This window comes from Bos mutus, chromosome 10, assembly GCF_027580195.1.
Source record: "Bos mutus isolate GX-2022 chromosome 10, NWIPB_WYAK_1.1, whole genome shotgun sequence".
NCBI classification, from domain to species: Eukaryota; Metazoa; Chordata; class Mammalia; order Artiodactyla; family Bovidae; genus Bos; species Bos mutus.
Genome location: NC_091626.1, coordinates 26,895,601 through 26,914,287, shown reverse-complemented (window position 1 = coordinate 26,914,287; position 18,687 = coordinate 26,895,601). Strand labels below are relative to the sequence as shown.

The window sequence follows — 18,687 nt, the reverse complement described above, 5'->3', positions numbered from 1 at the left end:
TATGATGCTTATTTTTCAGTTGGATCCTACTGTTCCCCACCCCCCAAATATAATTTCTTTGATCAACAGATTGGTTGTTATTGATACAGTCAAGTTTGACAAGAATTATTCCTACTCACTCTTCTTTTTGCCTCCTCTATGTTCTCTATGTTGATTTTCCATAAGAAATTCTGTGTTTTGAATTTTCTTCTCCTCCAGTTCAAGTGAACATTTGTGAGTCCTTAAACATACCACATAATATGGGCACATCCTCATGCCTGTCTGTCAATTACAAAAGCCCTGTTAGTGAATGAAAGTACGATGCAATGGTGTATCATCAGGGCTATATTTTACCTCTGGAAACTAAAACCAGTCAACATTCTCCTAACTGAAATAAAGGTTTTACTTAGTGAAACCACAGTTATCTTTCAGGGTTGAAATATAATTACAAGAGCACTTCGTGAATCTGACATGGTCTTCCCTGCCAAGGGCATAATCTTTGGCCTTTTGAAAGAACTTGTATATAGTAGTCCTTATTCTAAATACATTCAATACACTAAATTTCTGGTTCTTATAGAATTGCTACGACATGTCCTTGATGAATGTGTAGAGCTGAAAATAGACCTGCTTTTGAAGTGTGAAACTGCATCCCAGTTATGTGAACTGCCCTAGTCAAACCTGGAAGTCTCTAAGTATAGCAAAAACTCTCTTTGTTCTAGGGAATCATTCTTAATCTTCTGAGGGATCACGGACTATTTTGATAATTCAGATGTCTTTTACCAGAAAAACATACACACTCACACTCAAATATTTTTTATGTCGTTTCAGAGGGTTCACAGACTTTACAAAAACCAGCCATCGATCCCCTAAATGTCCCTAGGCTCCGAGTCAATAACTCCTAGACTAAAGATCAACTGTTGAGGGGTGATGGATTTCAGCAACCTCAGGATGCAGAGAAAACAGCTGTAAAGAAAATGTGACCTACAGGAGCTACAACTCCCAGCGGGAGGTGCATGGCTTGTGTGCAATCATGCCCAGCATGGCACCAAGCGGGCTGCCATCTTTCCTTCTGCAAGATATTGAGATTCCTACTCATCCTATTATGAGATGTTATTGTATGGCAGCAGAGCTCTGATTCTATGATGGAAGTCAGCACAAAATAGCTCCTTTTTGAAAACAAAAGTTTGCTTTACAGACATTTCAGCTAAAACAAATCCGCTTTTTAGCAAGAGGTCGTAGAGGGGAGGGGGAGGCTCTTTTTGTTGCTCCTTCCTCCCTTCCTACAAAACCCTCCCCTCTCACTTCCTCTAATACCTTACATATCCTTGACTTCTGCTCTCCTTTAGTAGGTCCTCCCCTCTCACTTTCTCTAATACCTTACATATCCTTGACTTCTGCTCTCCTTTAGTAGGTCTCATTTCATTTTCTTGGTGCCTGAAAATCCTGTATCAGTTCTAATCTTCTAAATGTCTGTTGTTGACTTGTCTCATTCCATATTGCTTTGCACATATCTGATTTCTGAGCTGTACCCTAGCCCCTTAAATCCTAAGAGGTAGCTGTGTGCTTCAGGTCATTTGTATCACCAACTCCTATGTTCCTTTTTAACTTAAGTCAACATAATCTTCCTCCTTTATAATTTTTTTAAACAAACTTAAGTGACCTTTAATATTTGAAAATCATGTTACAAGCATGACCTGAAGGATAAGCCAACTTACTAACCACTAATTACAAACCACCATTTCGCATGTCTCACCATCATCCCCATAACCACATTTCCTGAGATTTTATATGTATAGGAAATTCACTAATTACTTGCACAATCTGAGATTTTTTCCTCTCTTCCCAAAGGAAAATCCTCGAAAAAACCATCGTGTTACAGATACAGTTTTCAAGCCAACATTCGCCACCACGTTAACTCACTATGCATTGCTTCTCAGCCTATATACTTTGTTCAAGTTGTTCTCTGATCCTTTTCTCAACAATTCCTTTCAGGGTTTTTAAGATCCTAACTCTACAAGTATTTCTGAAACCTTTATATTTCTATCCTTGACATCAGGACCTTATCACCCTCCCATTTGTACCCGGGCCTCCAACAATACCGAGTTGCTTATCTTTCCCAAATGTTCATACTCTTCAGGAAATTTGCTAATGTGGCTGGGTTTGGCTGGCATGCCTTTTCCCCCTCACACACCCAGATGATTCCAGTCGTCAAATGTCCCTCAGCTCCCCTGTCAGGCTTTCCTGATGACCTTCCTCACCCCAGTGCAGACCCACATGGATTCCCCTCCTCTGGCTTTCATGGCTCCTGTGTCTAGAGCTTATGGGACTGTATTATAGCTGCTGATTCACTTGTCCACACCTACACCCTCCACTAGAGGGAAAGGCCCTTCAGGTCAGGGACTGGGTATTGTTCTCCACTTACAGTGTGACAAACAAGCTCCTGTTTGGGGTAGGTTCACACCTCCAAGCCCCTGCTTTGGGGTATGTTTGCTCCTCTAATTCCAACCACATGATTGACATGGGAGCTGCCATCTTCTTACACATCCTACCTAGCTGGCCGAGAAAATGCTCTAAGTGGTCTCTGACACAGAGGGACAGTCACCTCCAATGTTTAAGCTTAAGCTGTGAGCCTGATGGCTGCTTGCAGCTATGTCTCCAGCCTGGTGAAGAGAGGCCATTCCGGGCAGAGGAAGCTGGCAGGTAAAGAGAGGACAGGAAGAATCCTGGAGGCAGCTGAATTGCTGGTTGTGGTCATCCCTGGGACTGCCCTTCTCATGCTTTGCTTATGGGAGCCAATGAAGCCTTTCTTCAACGTGTATGCAACTTGGGTTTCTGCTATTTGCAACCAAAGAGTCCTCTCAAGTAACACTGACTGCCTTCTTCATGTTTCTGACTCCAGCTGCTAACTCCAGGCTTGGCATTCACCAGAGGCTCAGTAAACAAAGGCTGAAATTGTGTTTCTTGTAATGAGGAATCAGGGACTGAGGTGAGAATGTAAACACGTGTCATACTATGATAGGTACATGAGGCTACATCTTAAAGTTGTATAGTGAAGCAGTGACTCCACGCACATTCTGAGCATCTATTTGGGTCTGAGTTTGTTCTGTGTATTTGATTAACCATCCTACACAAGTGTTGGCTGATCTGATTATTTCTTGTCTCACCAAAATAATGAGCACTTCCTGAAAGATGAAATGAGGGAGACTGTAAAAGGCGTACATACCCCATATGGCTGCCCGATTGGCTTTTATTTGCATGGTGCACAGACCATTGCGTGTGGGATAGAAGACAGCTGAGATGGACACTGTTTACCGCTGTGTGGCTCTGGAAAAGCAACTTAACTTCTCTGGGTCCTGCTCACTTCACAGGACTACGGAGAGGATGATAAGAGAAAACATATAGTGGCACTTCGCTGCTGTTAAATCCTTTCTGGGGATTTAAGGACCCTACACTGGGTCCTTCTCTAAACACAGAGTCCACTGCAGGGCTGACAGGGTTGCTTTGATAAACACGTGGCCAGAGGCAGGGTCACTGCTTCAAGAGCTGGCCCAACACACCTGAGCTGAGGTGAGCCCTCCCACATTCAACACCTGATTTTTTTTCTTTCCTCTCCTCCTGGCTTGATCATAAAGCAAACCTTCTGGCCACTTCCCACCCTGCCACTGCTCAGAAGGCCTCTCAGCTCAGCCTCTGGCCATGAAAACGGATCCTGAGTCTCCTGTCTACCTGCTCCATCCCTGAGAACACAGTCCCAAGTAACTGCCCTAGCTAACGAGCTGGGGTGAACCTTGGTGAACCCTGACAGACTGTTCTGGCTTGTGTGCCTCTGTAGAACACAGCCAGCCTAGTCCAAGCCCCAGTAATGACAACTGGCCACTCCATGTGGGTCGGCAAGGGCGAGCTGCCTGGGGACTCAGTCCAGCTCTGACTTCTTCCTTACTAGCTGACCTTTGCACAAGTAGTTTCCACCAGCCTCCCAGTCTGCTTGGCTGGAAAGGAACATCTCTGACATCTATTCCACAATCTCCCCTCCAATGGGAGGCAATGGTAGAAAGATGGAGACTTTGGAGACCTAGGTTCAAACCCAGCCCTTCCTCCCATCACTGAGGAACTAGTCAATTGAACACAACTGTGATGGTCATTAGGCTGCTGCTGCTGCTGCTGCTGCTGCTGCTGCTAAGTTGCTTCAGTCGTGTCCGACTCTGTGTGACCCCATAGATGGCAGGGTCCTCTGTCCCTGGGATTCTCCAGGCAAGAACACTGGAGTGGGTTGCCATTTCCTTCTCCAATGCGTGAAAGTGAAGTTGCTCAGTCGTGTCTGACTCTTAGTGACCCCATGGACTGCAGCCTACCAGGCTCCTCTATCCATGAGATTTTCCAGGCAAGAGTACTGGAGTGGGTTGCCATTGCCTTCTCCGGGTCATTAGGCTACCCACTCCAATATTCTTGGGTTTCCCTGGTGGTTCAGATGGTAAAGAATCTGCCTACAATGAGGGAGACCTGGGTTCAATTCCTGAATTGGGAAGATTCCCCTGGAGGAGGGCATGGCAACCCACTCCAGTATTGTTGCCTGGAGAATCCCCAGGGATGGAGAAGCCTGGTGGCCCCAGGGGAGTCACAAAGAGGTGGACACGACTGTGACCAGGCACATGCACACACAGTGCCGATCACACTCCTGTCTGTTAAGTAGGCATAAATAGAGCCTATGAAGTGAAGTGAAGTCGCGCAGTCGTGTCCAACTCTTAGCGACCCCATGGACTGTAGCCTACCAGGCTCCTCTGTCCATGGGATTTTCCAGGCAAGAGTACTGGAGTGGATTGCCATTTCCTTCTCCAGGGGATCTTCCCAACCCAGGGATTGAACTCAGGTCTCCTGCATTGTAGACAGATGCTTTTACCGTCTGAGCCACCAGGGAAGTCCTTTAAATAGAGCCTATACTAAAAGATGACTGACAGTCACATAGTTGTCCAGTATACATCAGGTGCTCAGTAAGTGATGTTTCCTTTCCCACTCCTCAATTATTGAACAGTTCTCATTATTGGGATATTCTATATCTCTGGCAGAAATTTGCAAGCAAATGTGGATCCACAAATACAAATATTTCAAAAATAAACCTGGGGCGGTGGGCTGGGGGAATCTATCCCCTCATCTCTTCAACCTGCTGAGACCCAAATTCTATGTTTTGCTGTTCCTCCCACCTCCACGCCCTCCCACACCCCCTACCCCCACCCCCATCCCCCCACCTCACCCCCGCCTCCCTCCTGCAACAAGGGAGCTACACTCCTTCCAGGCCTGGGGAGGTGGGGTGGGGGGTGGGTGGGGCTCACTTTGTCAGCCTGGCTCAGGGTGAAGACAGGCTCCCCCCTGCTGTCGGTGGGGAGGAGCCCAGGGCTGGGTAGAGCTAGGCAAAACTCCGGGGGGTGAGGGGTGGGAGGCTGGCGGTAGGTAGGTAGGTGACGGCAACAAAAACAATTGCCATCTGCAGGGGCTGCTGACGTTTTCAGAGCACTTTCTCTTCTGTTGTCTGTTTCTCCCCCAACAATATCCAAGGGAGATGGGCATATCGTTCACATCAGACAGACAAGGAAATGAAGCAGAGGGCGGAGGAGTGTGGCAAGTGGCTCTCGGGAATCAGACAGGGCTGTTCTCACCTCCAGCTCAGCTGTGTGACCTTGAACTAGCTGCTTACCCTCCTAGTCCCAACTGGCTCATCTGGGATATGGGTCTGAAAGCTCCCATCCCATAGGGCTGAGGCATGGATATGTGAGGGTCTGAAACATGGTAAAAGGAACAGAAGCTTTGAAGACTTGTATTTAAATCCAGGAGCACTAGATGTTAGCTCCACGATGGCACCAAGCAACTGATGAGCCAAGAGCTGGTTTCAGGACCCAGGAGTCCTCATTCTGAGACAGGGTGGGACTGCGGGCCTGGGGCCCTTTGCTGCAGTGTTTGCACCCAGACAGAACGTCTCCTTGAGCCACAAAATACGAATAAACTGAAGGGGACTAAAAATAACTGCAATTGGGGCAAATTATGACAACAAGTTACAGGAAGACCAAAAACCCAACTGGCCCTTCTGAAGAGGTGGGAACAAAAGCAGGGCACTGAGCATGCCTCCTGCAAACAATACCACCAGGGGATGGACAAGCCATCTAAGCCCCCCTCCAGCTGATCCCTGGACCCTCCCTACCCTCACCGCAAATGAGGAACCTGCTCACCTCCCTGTGGGGAATGAACAAGGGGACCTGTTACTTTGTTCTCACTCCCCTCTGCGGCAGCAGGGGCCCCAATAAAGCCTTGACTGAATATCTTGTCTGGCCTCTGATCAATTTCTATTGATTGAGGAGGCCAAGAACCTGGGTCAGTAACAAGGCCAGAGCCTGAGCAGATCCAGAATTTCACTTTGCATACTTTTTTCCTGAGGCTCTTGCACTGAATTTATCCTAGGAGGGCCCCAGGACCCCCTGATGAGCCAGTGCTGCGGGGAGAGACAAAGTAGAGAAACCCCACATCCCCTCAAAATCAGATACCATGTCTGGTGAGCCCAGTACAGACACAAAAGCCAGAAATCTGGATCCTCAGCCAGGCGCATTCTGTGCTTTGGGTTCTCCATCCATGAAAAGGATGTGACTAACCTCTGCCTTGACTTTTAGAGGTACTAGCAACATCCTCATTCTTGTTTTTAGCACCTCAGAAGGCCTGTGTGCCCTAAACCAAATTCTGTAAGATACCCTTATACCATATACAGTTTTTAAGTTTTTCAACTTAAAAAAAGGAGAGTGACATGGAGCATACATATGTGTTCTTCCTACCTCACCTTTAGATGGACTAGATAACTGATGAATCATAGACATTGATTTTTCTGCTGGTGCCCAGTTGTTACAGCATCCAGGCAAGACCTTGAACTTTAGAGGCTATCACTGAACACAGGGCCTTCACAATGAACAACCAGGCTAGTGTAGCTCCAGACAGTTGGCCTCTGCCTTATTGTGAAAGGAGATGGCTACTGATCTATCTCCACCTTTTCCCTGGCTGTTTTCAAGTAGGAAGTGACAGAATGGTGATTAAGCGCCCAGAGTCTGGAGCCAGACTGCCCTCTTTTGCATCATGGTTCCAACCGCTTACTTCCTGTGTGGACCTGAAGGAAATTACCTCTCTGTGCCTCAGTTTATTCATCTGTAAAATAAAGGGTATCGCTGGTACTCAGCTCATAGGATGTTTTTAAAATATATTATTTATTTATTTTTGACTGCACTGAGTCTTTGTTGCTGCACATGGAGAAGCACTGGGGAGCAACGGGGCTTCAGAGAGATGAGGCGGTAAAAACCAGTCAGAAATGCGGGAAGATCAACAAAGCAGGAGAGTCAGAATGAAGCTCGTGAAAATCTTGATTGTGAAGATTTTTATGAATTTGGATACCGCCCTCAGAAAACCTTGGGGAAAAAAAAAAACACACCATCTTTTTAAGGATGAATGAAATCCCAGGAGCACATCTGGAGACTGTGTTCAGCTTATCCATCCAAAGTTACTATAAATGGTTCTGTACAGAAAATTGTTTCAAACATATGACAGGCCCATGCTCACATTACCAATTTCAAAGTGCAGATTCGCAAGTCAGCCTGCTTGGGTACAACACGCAGACCCACTGCTAATTAGGTCTGTGACCCTGAGTATGTTTCTTAACTTCTCCATGCCTCAGTTTTCCTATCTGTAGAATGGAGATGGTAAGTGTCTCATCCATAGAATAAGGGAAGGGAAAATGAGTTACTGCGTACATAATGCCTAAAATGCTGTGTGGCTACAAGGAGGGCTCAGTGAATGTTAGCTATTCTCCCTGCCTGTGGTTTTGATTTCTTTATGTGATGTGACTTATGGACCTGCACACATAGGTGTGTGGCATGCACACACACATGTACACACACATTCCAACAACACCAATGCCAATGACCAACCAGGTTATCAAGAGCCCTCTCACACACAAGGGCAGAGTGAGGGCACAGTCTGGCTGAAGGGCCAACACAGAAGTTCTGAGAGCCTCAGCAGCCAGGGGATGGCCTTGGTGTCAGCTTCTGGCACAATCACATTACACGCCCTCTTTGACCCCCAAAATCCTGTCTCTGGGTATAAACCTCCAGTGTCTTAAGACACCCTCTCTTCCCTGCTATCACCCTGTGGCCATTACAACTGCAGACCCTGAGAACCCAGGTCCTCAACTTGGCTACTATTCCTTCCCTGCCCCCTCCACCCCCTGGAAGGGGAAACCCATGAGCAGTGGTGTCATCCACCTCACTCCCTGGTTTAAGTGACACCCTGGCTGGGGCCAACTGAGCTCATGGAAAGGAAGATCAGAGGCTCCCCTGACATGTGACCAGGACAGCTGTCATGGCAAGTGTCCACAGGCTTCCAGAGGGTGGAATGAGCCAGGAGCAGTGGTCCTCACCACCCAAGGAGTGCTCCACCCTTCCTTCCTCTGGTGGGACCCTCTTCCTGAGGTTCTCCTTCCCTTCCTTCCTCTTTTTTAAAAAAATCTTCTCTGTCCATCCTGTCCCCTCTCCCTTCCCCAATTCCCATCTCATTACAGAACTGCATGGGCTAAAAATACTCTGGCAGCCGTGATCAAACCCAAACTAAAGCAAGATGCAGATTTAATGAGGCTTCCATGGAAACACGGTTCCTTTCGCCAGGCAGAAGAATATGTCTGCACCAGGGGAAGGGGGCAGGCAGGGAGGCGTGTGGTGAGGAGATGGAGATGTTGGTTAGATGGGGGCAGTGGGGACTCACAGGAAGCTTCTTGGCCCTCCAGCCTCTTCTGGAATGGATTCAGCCTACAGCTGGCGACTCCACCTACTAGAGATGGTCAGCTGTCCTGGTTGGCAGCACCCAAAGAACCCCACTGTGTAAGCCCAGCAAAAGGAAACTCGCTGTGCCAGGAGGGAGATAAATATTTACCATGGGAGTCCCTTAAACAGTCAAACGCTTGGCAACTGAAAAGGGAAATAAATTAAAACATACAAATAAAAAGCTGCTGACTCTAGGGTTCCTGATAGTGCTCTGATTATAATCAAGAGGGTGCAGGAAAGAAAGGTTGAAAAGGATCAGGCAGACACGAAGACAATTTTGGCCTTGCAGGTTTCCTTCTCCCAGAGGAGGGCTGTCCCTCTGGGCTGTGGTTCTCTGGGCTGCTGGAGGCACAAGGTTCCTGAAAGAATTGGTAAGGGAAAGCTGAACTCTTCCAGGCACACAGCAGCCAGTGGTTAAATGACCCCTGGCTCATCTCACCAGAGCCGAGACAGCACCTATTGTCATCCAGCTGCCTCTCCCAGGATCTCACCATTTTTCTCACTGTTTTCCACTGGAAACACTGAGTTTTCACATCCTGAGAAACAGTGTGTGCACTGATTAAAAGCAGAGGTCAACAAACTACGGCTGCAGACTGAAGCCAGGCCGTATCAGGCTCATCATCCGCTTTTTGTGTGGTTTGTGAGTTCAAAATGGCTTTCACTTTTATAAAGGGTTGTAAAAGAAAGAAGATGATGTGACAGTGACCCCATATTCCTTGCAAAGACTGAGATAGTTACCATCTGCCCTTTGCAGAAATGGGCTTCCCTTGTGGCTCAGCTGGTAAAGAATCCATCTGCAATGCGGGAGATGTGGGTTTGATCCCTGGGTTGGGAAGATCCCGGGAGAAGGAAAAGGCTACCCACTCCAGTATCCTGGCCTGGAAAATTCCATGGACTGTATAGTCTGTGGGGTCACAAAAAGTTGGACACAACTGAGCGACTTTCACTTCACTTTGCAGAAAGTTTTCCAACCCCTGGTTAAAAGCAAAGACTATAGACTCAAGACAGATATAATGAGGTTCAAACCTCAGGCCTTCCACAAACTAACTCAATGAATGAATTGATGGCATTTATATCATTTTTGTGCATCTCAGTTGTAAAACTAGACTTGGTATCTATCTCACAGAGAATGAAGACACTAGCTTAGCACAGTGTTCATTGCATAAATGCTCTATAAACAGTAGTCAGCACTACCATTGGGAAGGATGGAAAAGTACATTTGAAATATGACAGGAAAATGACCTAGATTTTACTCCAGAATTACGCCAATTGCAAATATTTTGGTTTGGATAAGCATCAGATACTCCTCCTCACAACTGCTTCAGGAATTAGAATTCCCAGAATTCAAGGGTGTTCCGTGGAGACAGGGATTCTGGGCCCACGAGAAGCTGGACAAAGGCTCTGATGATGAACACCTAAAACCAGGACTGGCTGCTCACTCAAACCACTACCATACAGCCTTGTGCTATACCATACAGCATTATCAGGCCCATTATGCACAAGACCTACTAAAACCAACATCATCCAAACCGTGTTTTAGCAGAAAAGCAGCAAAGAACATGTACTGAGAAATCAGACCACCTTTAACAGTACAAAACTATTTTGGCCTACCTTTTCGCCTCCTTGGCTTTTATAAAAGATTGAACAGATAAATGAGCTCAAAAGCCCCCAAGGAGACCCTGACACTGCATTTATTCATCTTTTGGAACGCATAACTGAGCTGCTGAGCCAAAGTGGTGCTGAGAAGGTCGTGCTGATGATGTCAAGGTTAAACCTGGATCAGCCATTTGGCTTTGTGTGGTCAGAAATTCAGGTGGAGCTCCCAGCCAGTCGTCCTGTGAATATCCACACGGGTGACAGAAAGGAGCTGGATGGGGGTGGGGACAGAGCTCAGAACATGCACGTCCACCCAGGGATGACAGCACACAGATGACCACAGGCTTTCTAGACTCGTGGCCAATTTTCAGAACAGCCTTTATTCACTTTTTTTTAAAAAGGGGGTGTTAGAATGTTTGAGATGTATTTTTGCAAAAAAAGACCCAAGCAGTTTTAAACTGTGACTGGACAGCCAAGAGCCCCACATAGCCAAGAATGGAAATGGGGAAACTGCTCAGTGTGGAAACTGATGGGAGCAAAATGAATGTAAACCCACATAGAGTCTTCTCTGTGCTCACTGATATTTTTTAAGAACCTAAAAAGTCAACATGATTCCATCTCGAGAAACTAAAGACTTGTTTCGAAAAGAGGATTATATTGTGTACACATTTTTCTTTAGAAGGGTAGAAAGATGGCCAGAGGGGTTCTTATGAAAAAATTCCTGATTAGATGCTTGGAGACTGTTCTAGCCATGTTTCCACCTCTGGTAGTATGAGCTTTGACATATCATCAGGCTTTTCTATGTCTCAAAAATCTTTACCTGATAACAGTCACAAAGCTTCCTTACAGGGTTTTGTGAAACTCAGAGGAGTTATGCAGGAGATTCCTCTTTGAAAAATAAAAGACTATACAAATTCCAGATGTTATATCACTATCAGTGAAAAAGTGAATAAAAGATCTAAAAGACAGAGGTAGATTCATTTATTCAACAAGTACATATCAACTAAGTATTGGGTACTAATAAACATTGGGGATGTAGAATAAATACAAGGGACAGGCTCTCTGTGCTGCTGGATTGAGCATTCTAGAGGAGCAGACAGATATAAAAAAAATAACCACATAATTATAGTTTTAGTAAGTGCTTTGAAAGAAAAATATAGAGTGAAACAAAAGCATATAATAGGAGATGGAAACCTAAAACTCACGGTGGGGGCAGGAATGGCTATCCTCAAGAAATTATAGTTTGATTGAAGCCTGAGGATGAATAGCAGCAAGGAGATAGTGGAGCATTTTGAAGGTAGAAGGAATATGATATGAGAAGCCCCCAGTGGGAGAACTCCATGGAAAGTGAGAAGACCAATAAAAGGGTAGTGTATGAAGGAGGAAAGGAACCAGAGAAGAAACTAGAGAAGCAGGCAGAGTCCCTGTCATATACAGCTTTGAAGATGATATTATAGATCACAAACATCCTAAGAGTAATGCAAAGTAAGAGTACTTGGAAAAGACCCTATGCTGGGAAAGATTGAAGGCGGGAGGATAGGGGGACGACAGAGGATGAGATGGTTGGATGGCATCACAGACTCAATGGACATGAGTTTGAGCAAGCTCTGGGAGTTGGTGATGGACAGGGAAGCCTGAAGTGCTACAGTCCATGGGGTCACAAAGAGTTGGACACGACCGAGCGACTGAACTGAACTGAATGGAAAGCTACTAAAGGGATTTGGGCAGGAAGAGATGTGACCCAATTTGTATTCTAAAAAAGATTCATGTTGATCTTGTATCTCTAGTCATGACAGAGTAACTGGTACTAGACATGACCTCCCACTGAAAACCATCATACAATTGGGAAAGTATTTGAAGAAACTGTCTTCAGGTATTGAATAACAAACAGGACTGAACTGTGACCTTTAAGAGAAATGAAACACATGAATCAAGTCATAAACATTTCACAATTATCCAGCTTTCCTTCCTGGAGTAACTTTCCTTTTTCTTTTTGTGGAGCCAAAGATGGAGCTGAAACAGAGTAGTAGTTGGGCTAAGTTGATAAAAGTCGAGATTAGAGTTCTGGATTGCTGGGGTGGCTGAAATTTTCATAGTAGAATCTCTGAGAAGAGGAAGCTATAGAAGGGGAGAGCCCAGAAGTCTGCATGTAGGTTCCCTGTAGGTCTTTAGTTGAGGGTTGGACTGCACAAGTGCAAGCAAGATTCCACAAGGCCCAGAAGGGACCTCCTCATGCAGGCCTGAGAGCTGAATGATGAAAATGAGATCAGGCCATGGTGGGAAATACTGCAGTTCCAGCCCAATCAGAGTAATGAGACCTCACTAAGTATCTCAGCCATTGAAGGTAAGCTTCGTAGAAGTAAGGACCATACCATAGAGCAAGGAGAACTGTTTAAAACTAAAAACAGGTCCATCCTCACAAAGAATAGGACCAAGCTTGACAGAAACAAAAGTTATAGTACTGTAATTCCTTTCTAAACAAAATAAAATACACTTTAAAGAAAGATGATATTATTGAGACCTTTTGAAATATTCATCTCAATGCCTAGCAGACAATAAATGATTACTAGACATGTGAAGAAACATGAAATTGTAACCAACAGACAAGAGAAAAAAAAATCACTCAATAGAGAATAGCTCTAACATAACTCAGAAGTTGAAATTAGCTGACAAAGACTTTAAAACAGCTATTACAAATATGTTTAAGAACTTAAAGGAAAATACATCTTACTGAATGAGGAAACAAAAAACCTTAACGGAGAAATGGAAACTATACAAAAGAACTTAATAGAAATTTTAGATCTGGGTGGCCTTAATATCAGATTGGAAATAGGATAAGAAAAGATAAATGAACTTTAAGACAGATAAGATAAATTGTTCAATATGAAGAACAGAGAGGAAAAAACGGAAATATAGAGAAAAAAGAAAGAAAGAAAGAACCTCAGTGACCTGTGGGGTAATATCAAGCAGTATAACCTATGGTGATTGGAGTGCCAGGAAGACAGGGGAGAGAACAGAAAAGAAGAAACATAAAATAATGGTTTAAAATGTCCCAGTCAGTTCAGTTCAGTCACTCAGTCATGTCCAACTCTTTGCGACCCCATGGACTGCAGCACGCCAGACTTCCCTGTCCATCACCAACTCCCAGAGCTTGCTCAAACTCATGTCCATTGAGTCCATGATGCCATCCAACCATCTCATCCTCTATCGTCCCCTTCTCCTCCTACCTTCAATCTTTCCCAGCATCAGGGTCTTTTCCAATGAGTCAGTTCTTCGCATCAGGTGGCCTAAGTATTGGAGTTTCAGCTTCAGTGTCAGTCTTTCCAATGAATATTCAGGACTGATTTCCTATAGGATTGACTGGTTTGATCTGCTTGCAGTCCAAGGGAAAAATTAACTTACATAGCCTAGCAGCCTCAGTAAACACCATGTGGGATAAATATAGAAAACAACATTTAGGCACATCATATTCAAAGTGTCGATAACCATAGATAAAGAGAAAAAATCTTAAAAGCAGCCAAAGGAAAATAACATATTATATGTATTATATACCAGTAAACAGCAAATAACTGATCACTTTTTTTCCTAAACAACAGAGGTCAGAAGACAATGGAACCCAAGAAAAAGGGGGAAACAACTGTCAAACTAGATTTCTATGTCTCAGTAAAACTATATTTCAAAAGTGAAGGCAAAATAAATATATCTCAAGAGAAATGAGGAGAAGGCAATGGCACCCCACTCCAGTACTCTTGACTGGAAAATCCCATGGACAGGGAAGCGTGGTGCGCTGCAGTCCATGGGGTCACTGGGAGTCGGACACAACTGAGCGACTTCACTTTGGCTTTTCACTTTGATGCATTGGAGGAGGAAATGGCAACTCACTCCAGTGTTCTTGCCTGGAGAATCCCAGGGACAGGGGAGCCTGGTGGGCTGCCGTCTATGGGGTCACGTAGTCAGACATGACTGACGCGACTTAGCAGTAGCAGTAGCAAGAGAAATAAAAACAGAGAATATGTTTCCAGCAGTCCTGCACTAGAAATGTTAATGGAAGTTTCAGATCAAAAGAAATAATATCAAATGGAAACAGGTCTACAGTGAAGTCGCAACCACTGGACCATCAGGGAAGTCCCCATAAATGATTTTTTAAAAGAGCCAATTCATCAGAAAGCTACAGCTATCATAAATGAATATGCATCTAATAACAGAATTTAAAAATACATGAAATAAAACTGACAGTACTAGGATAAATTGTCAAATCCAAAATCAGTTGTGGATTTTTAACTCCCTTTTCTTAGTTATTCATGAAACAAACAAAATTCAGTAAGGATATAGATGATCTAAACAACATTATCAATCACTTCATTCTACACCCAATAACTATAGAGTATACTTTCCTTTCAAATGAAAATAAAATGTTCACCAAGATAAACCATCTACTAAGTCAAAAACAAATTCTCAATACATTTCAAAAGGCAGAAATTTTACAGAGTATGTACTCTGACCCCACAGAATTAAATTAGAAAACGACAATAATAAGACATAAGTAAAAGCCTCTAGACAGTTGAAAATTGGACTTTCCTGGTGGCTCAGATGGTAAAGAATCTGCCTGCAATGCAGGAGACATGGGTTCTATCTTTGGGTCGGGAAGATCCCCTGGAGAAGGGAATGGCTACCACTCCAGTATTCTTGCCTGGAGAATTCCACGGACAGAAGAACCTGAAGAGCTACAGTCCACAGGGCTGGAAAGAGTCGACAGGATTGAACAACTAACACTTTCACTTTCAGTTGGAAATTACAGCGTGTTTATAAATAGCCCAGGGGTCAAATAAGAAATCCTAAGGAAAATTAGAATATTTTGAATTTAATGGTAATAAAAACAATATCAAAATTGTAAGACATGGCTAAAGCAGGGCTTACAGGGGAACATATGTTTAAATGCACATATTAGAAAAGGAAAAAGTTTCAAAATCAATAATGTTAGCTTCCATCTCAAGAAGCTAGGAAAAAGTGAACAAATTAAAACCCAAAGTAGAAGAAAGAAAATAAAGAATGGAAAACAGTATAATGAAAAATAGACAAACAAGAGGAAAAATAAATAAAACCAAAAGGTAGTTCTTTGAAAAGGTTAATAAAATCGATACGCTTCTAGCAAGCATTCTTGAAAAAATTGAAGGGACATCAGTACAGATCTTGTGGACATTCAAAGAATATTGTGGCCAATTTTATGCTAATAAATTTAACAATATAGATGACATGGACAAATTCCTTGAAAAATACAGTTCACCAAACCTGTCACAAGATAATACAGAAAATATAAGTACTATATTTTAGAGAAATTGCATTCTTTATCAAAACTCTCTAACAGGAAACTGTAAGTCCAAATGGTTTCACTGGTATATTCTACTGACCATCTAAGGAAGAAATAATTCAAATGCCACACAAATTCTTTAAGAAAAATGAAGAAAGAGAGTTCTTCTCAACTCAAATAACCTTGATACCCAAACCCTTGCAAAAACCTTATGAGAAAAAAATTGCAGACTAATTTCCATCGTGAAAGTAGACACATACACAAAAATTAGTAGTAGTTTGAATCTGGACCTAGTACAACTTATGTCAGTATTATAAGATTGGTTTACATTTGAAAATTGATCAATGCAAAAACCATATGAACAGCTTTAAAAGCAAAACCATATGATTATCTAAAGAGACACAGGAAAAAAATCTGACAAAATTTAAAACCCACTCATGGTCTAAAAAAAAATTAACAGGGAACAGAAATAGAAGGAAATTCTTAGATTTAATAAACGGCATCAATGAAAAATTTATAGACATAATATTGAAGAAGATTGGGAACAAGAATGTCCATTCTTTCCATTCCTATTCAACACTATACTAACCAGTGCAACAAACAAGAAAAAATAAATTAAAAGCATAAAGAAAAAACTATAGAGAACATAATTGTTTATATTAAAAACCCTAAGAAAAACATAAAGCAACAATCAGCTGTTAACCAGGTAATTTAGCAATGTCATAGGACACAAGCTAATATACAAAACTCAACTGTATTTCTGTACACTAGCAACAAGCAACTGGTACATGAAATTTTAAAAATACTTTTAAATTTCACTTATTACCAAAAACAAAACAAAACAAAATACTTTGAGATAAATTCAAGGAGATATATAGAAGACATCTACACTGAAAGCTATCACACATTCCTGAGAAAAATTAAAGATCTAAACAAATAGAAAGATAAAGCATGTTCATGGGTTGGAAGCCTCAATAGTATATGGATTTCAATTCTCCCCAAGTTGACCTATGCATTCAGCACTACATTTCTAATTATAATCACAGCTGGTCTTCTATAATTAATAAGCTGATTCTAAAATGTATATGGAGATGCAAAGGAACTAGAATAATGTTTGAACAAGAAGAATAAAATTAGGGAATTCACACTACTTACTAAAATGCCACAGTAATTAAGCTAGTATGGTATTGGCAATGTAACAGAATAGTGAGTTTTAGTTTCCATGGAAGATAAATTGTTAGATAAAAAATTATGGCTATAAAATTTTAAAGAAAATCATTATACAGAGTGAAGTAAGCCAGAAAGAAAAACACCAATACAGTATACTAACGCATATATATGGAATTTAGAAAGATGGTAACAATAACCCTGTATGAGAGACAGCAAAAGAGACACAGATATATAGTCTTTTGGACTCTGTGGGAGAGGGAGAGGGTGGGATGATTTGGGAGAATGGTATTGAAACATGTATAATATCATATAAGAAACGAATTGCCAGTCCAGGTTCAATGCAGGATACAGGATGCTTGGGGCTGGTGCACTGGGATGACCCCGAGGGATGGTACGGGGAGGGAGGTGGGAGGGGGGTTCAGGATGGGGGGCATGTGTACACCTGTGGTGGATTCATGTTGATGTATGGCAAAACCAATACAATATTGTAAAGTAATTAACCTCCAATTAAAATAAATAAATTTAAATTAAAAAAAAGAAAATCATTAATAGGTTACTTAAGTTCAAGAAGAAAATCTCTAATACAGGGCATTTGAACAACTGGTATTCTGTACAATGAGTGCAACTCTAAATACTACAAATAAGACACATTGATTAGAGATATTGATTATGCATATGATAATGATTATCACTGTTTCTATTCTCAATGCATGTGCATCTTATTTTACATTTGACTAAAATTTTATTTTGCAACTCCTTTGTGCTAATACTCTCACATGCATTTTAATTTTATTTTATGAAATAAATATTCTTTAAAGATGGACTATATTCAAGATCTGTAAATTGAACTTGAGTTTTATTGTAGCAGGAATCTTAGTATTTAGAGATGTCTTTAGAAAATGAAGAATCATCCTTCTCATATGAATAATCATACCATATATTGTTGATTTGGAAAGTTCACACTCTGTTAACTCTGTTTTTATAATTTTATGATTATGAGGTTGCTGCTGATCATGATGAGAATAGTGATTACCTGTGTAGGAAGGAGGCTGATGTACTGAGAAGAGTACCAGGATGCAATTGTGATATCACTAGAGAAGACCGGTAATTTCGTAACGATGGAAGAGCTCGGAATCGGGATCCATGTTCCATTTGATTTGATTTAATTCTTTACTTTGTGTCTCTTTTTATGCCTTTGCTGTAGGAAGTAAATACACCAGGTATATTTACTGGTGTCTAGCTCTCCACTAGGGTACAGACACTTATACAGCTTGATTTTGTATCTCCCATGCTCAACACAGGACCTGACCTGTGGGAATGCAGAATAGAAGTTCCCCAGGGGGACAGAAGGAATTTTCAGAGACACTGAGATTTCAGCTGGTTCACAAAGGATGAGAGAGAACTCTCCTATATCATTCCTGGCAAAAGGGCCAGACTGAACAGAGGTGACAATTTCAGGATCCCACAGGTAGTTTAGTTTGGAGGAGCAAGAGTTACAAATAAATAGAAATTGAGACTGGAAAGGGAGATTAGGACCAATAGTTCTGACATCAGTAGAATATGATTTAATGTGATTGGCTTATATCTCTTCCTGTAGAAAACCAAGTAACTATACCTTCATAACTAAGAAAGGAGAGCATTTGTGAGCAATTTCCAGCTCAATTCCCAGAGTAAAAATGGTTTAGAAATAGGAAATAAGATAACTCTACTCAGTCACAGTGAAGCCAGGTTCCTTGTACATCAACCATGGCTGATAAATTTTATCAGAATCCATGAATAGGATAGCACATGTAC

The 18,687-nt window shown here is 42.5% G+C and overlaps 1 protein-coding gene across 14 annotated transcripts in view; it reads right to left on the bottom strand.

The window, feature by feature from the left end:
- SLC8A3 (solute carrier family 8 member A3) overlaps window positions 1-18,687 on the bottom strand; it is a 168,138-nt gene that overhangs the window by 54,695 nt on the left and 94,756 nt on the right. Inside the window, exon 1 of one of the 14 annotated variants that reach the window (XM_070377646.1) lies at window positions 120-4,136. The exons of the other annotated variants lie outside the window; for them this stretch is intronic. The gene's annotated coding sequence lies outside the window, so the exon portion shown is untranslated. Of the gene's footprint in view, window positions 1-119; window positions 4,137-18,687 lie in introns of those variants that run through there. 14 annotated transcript variants of the gene reach the window in all.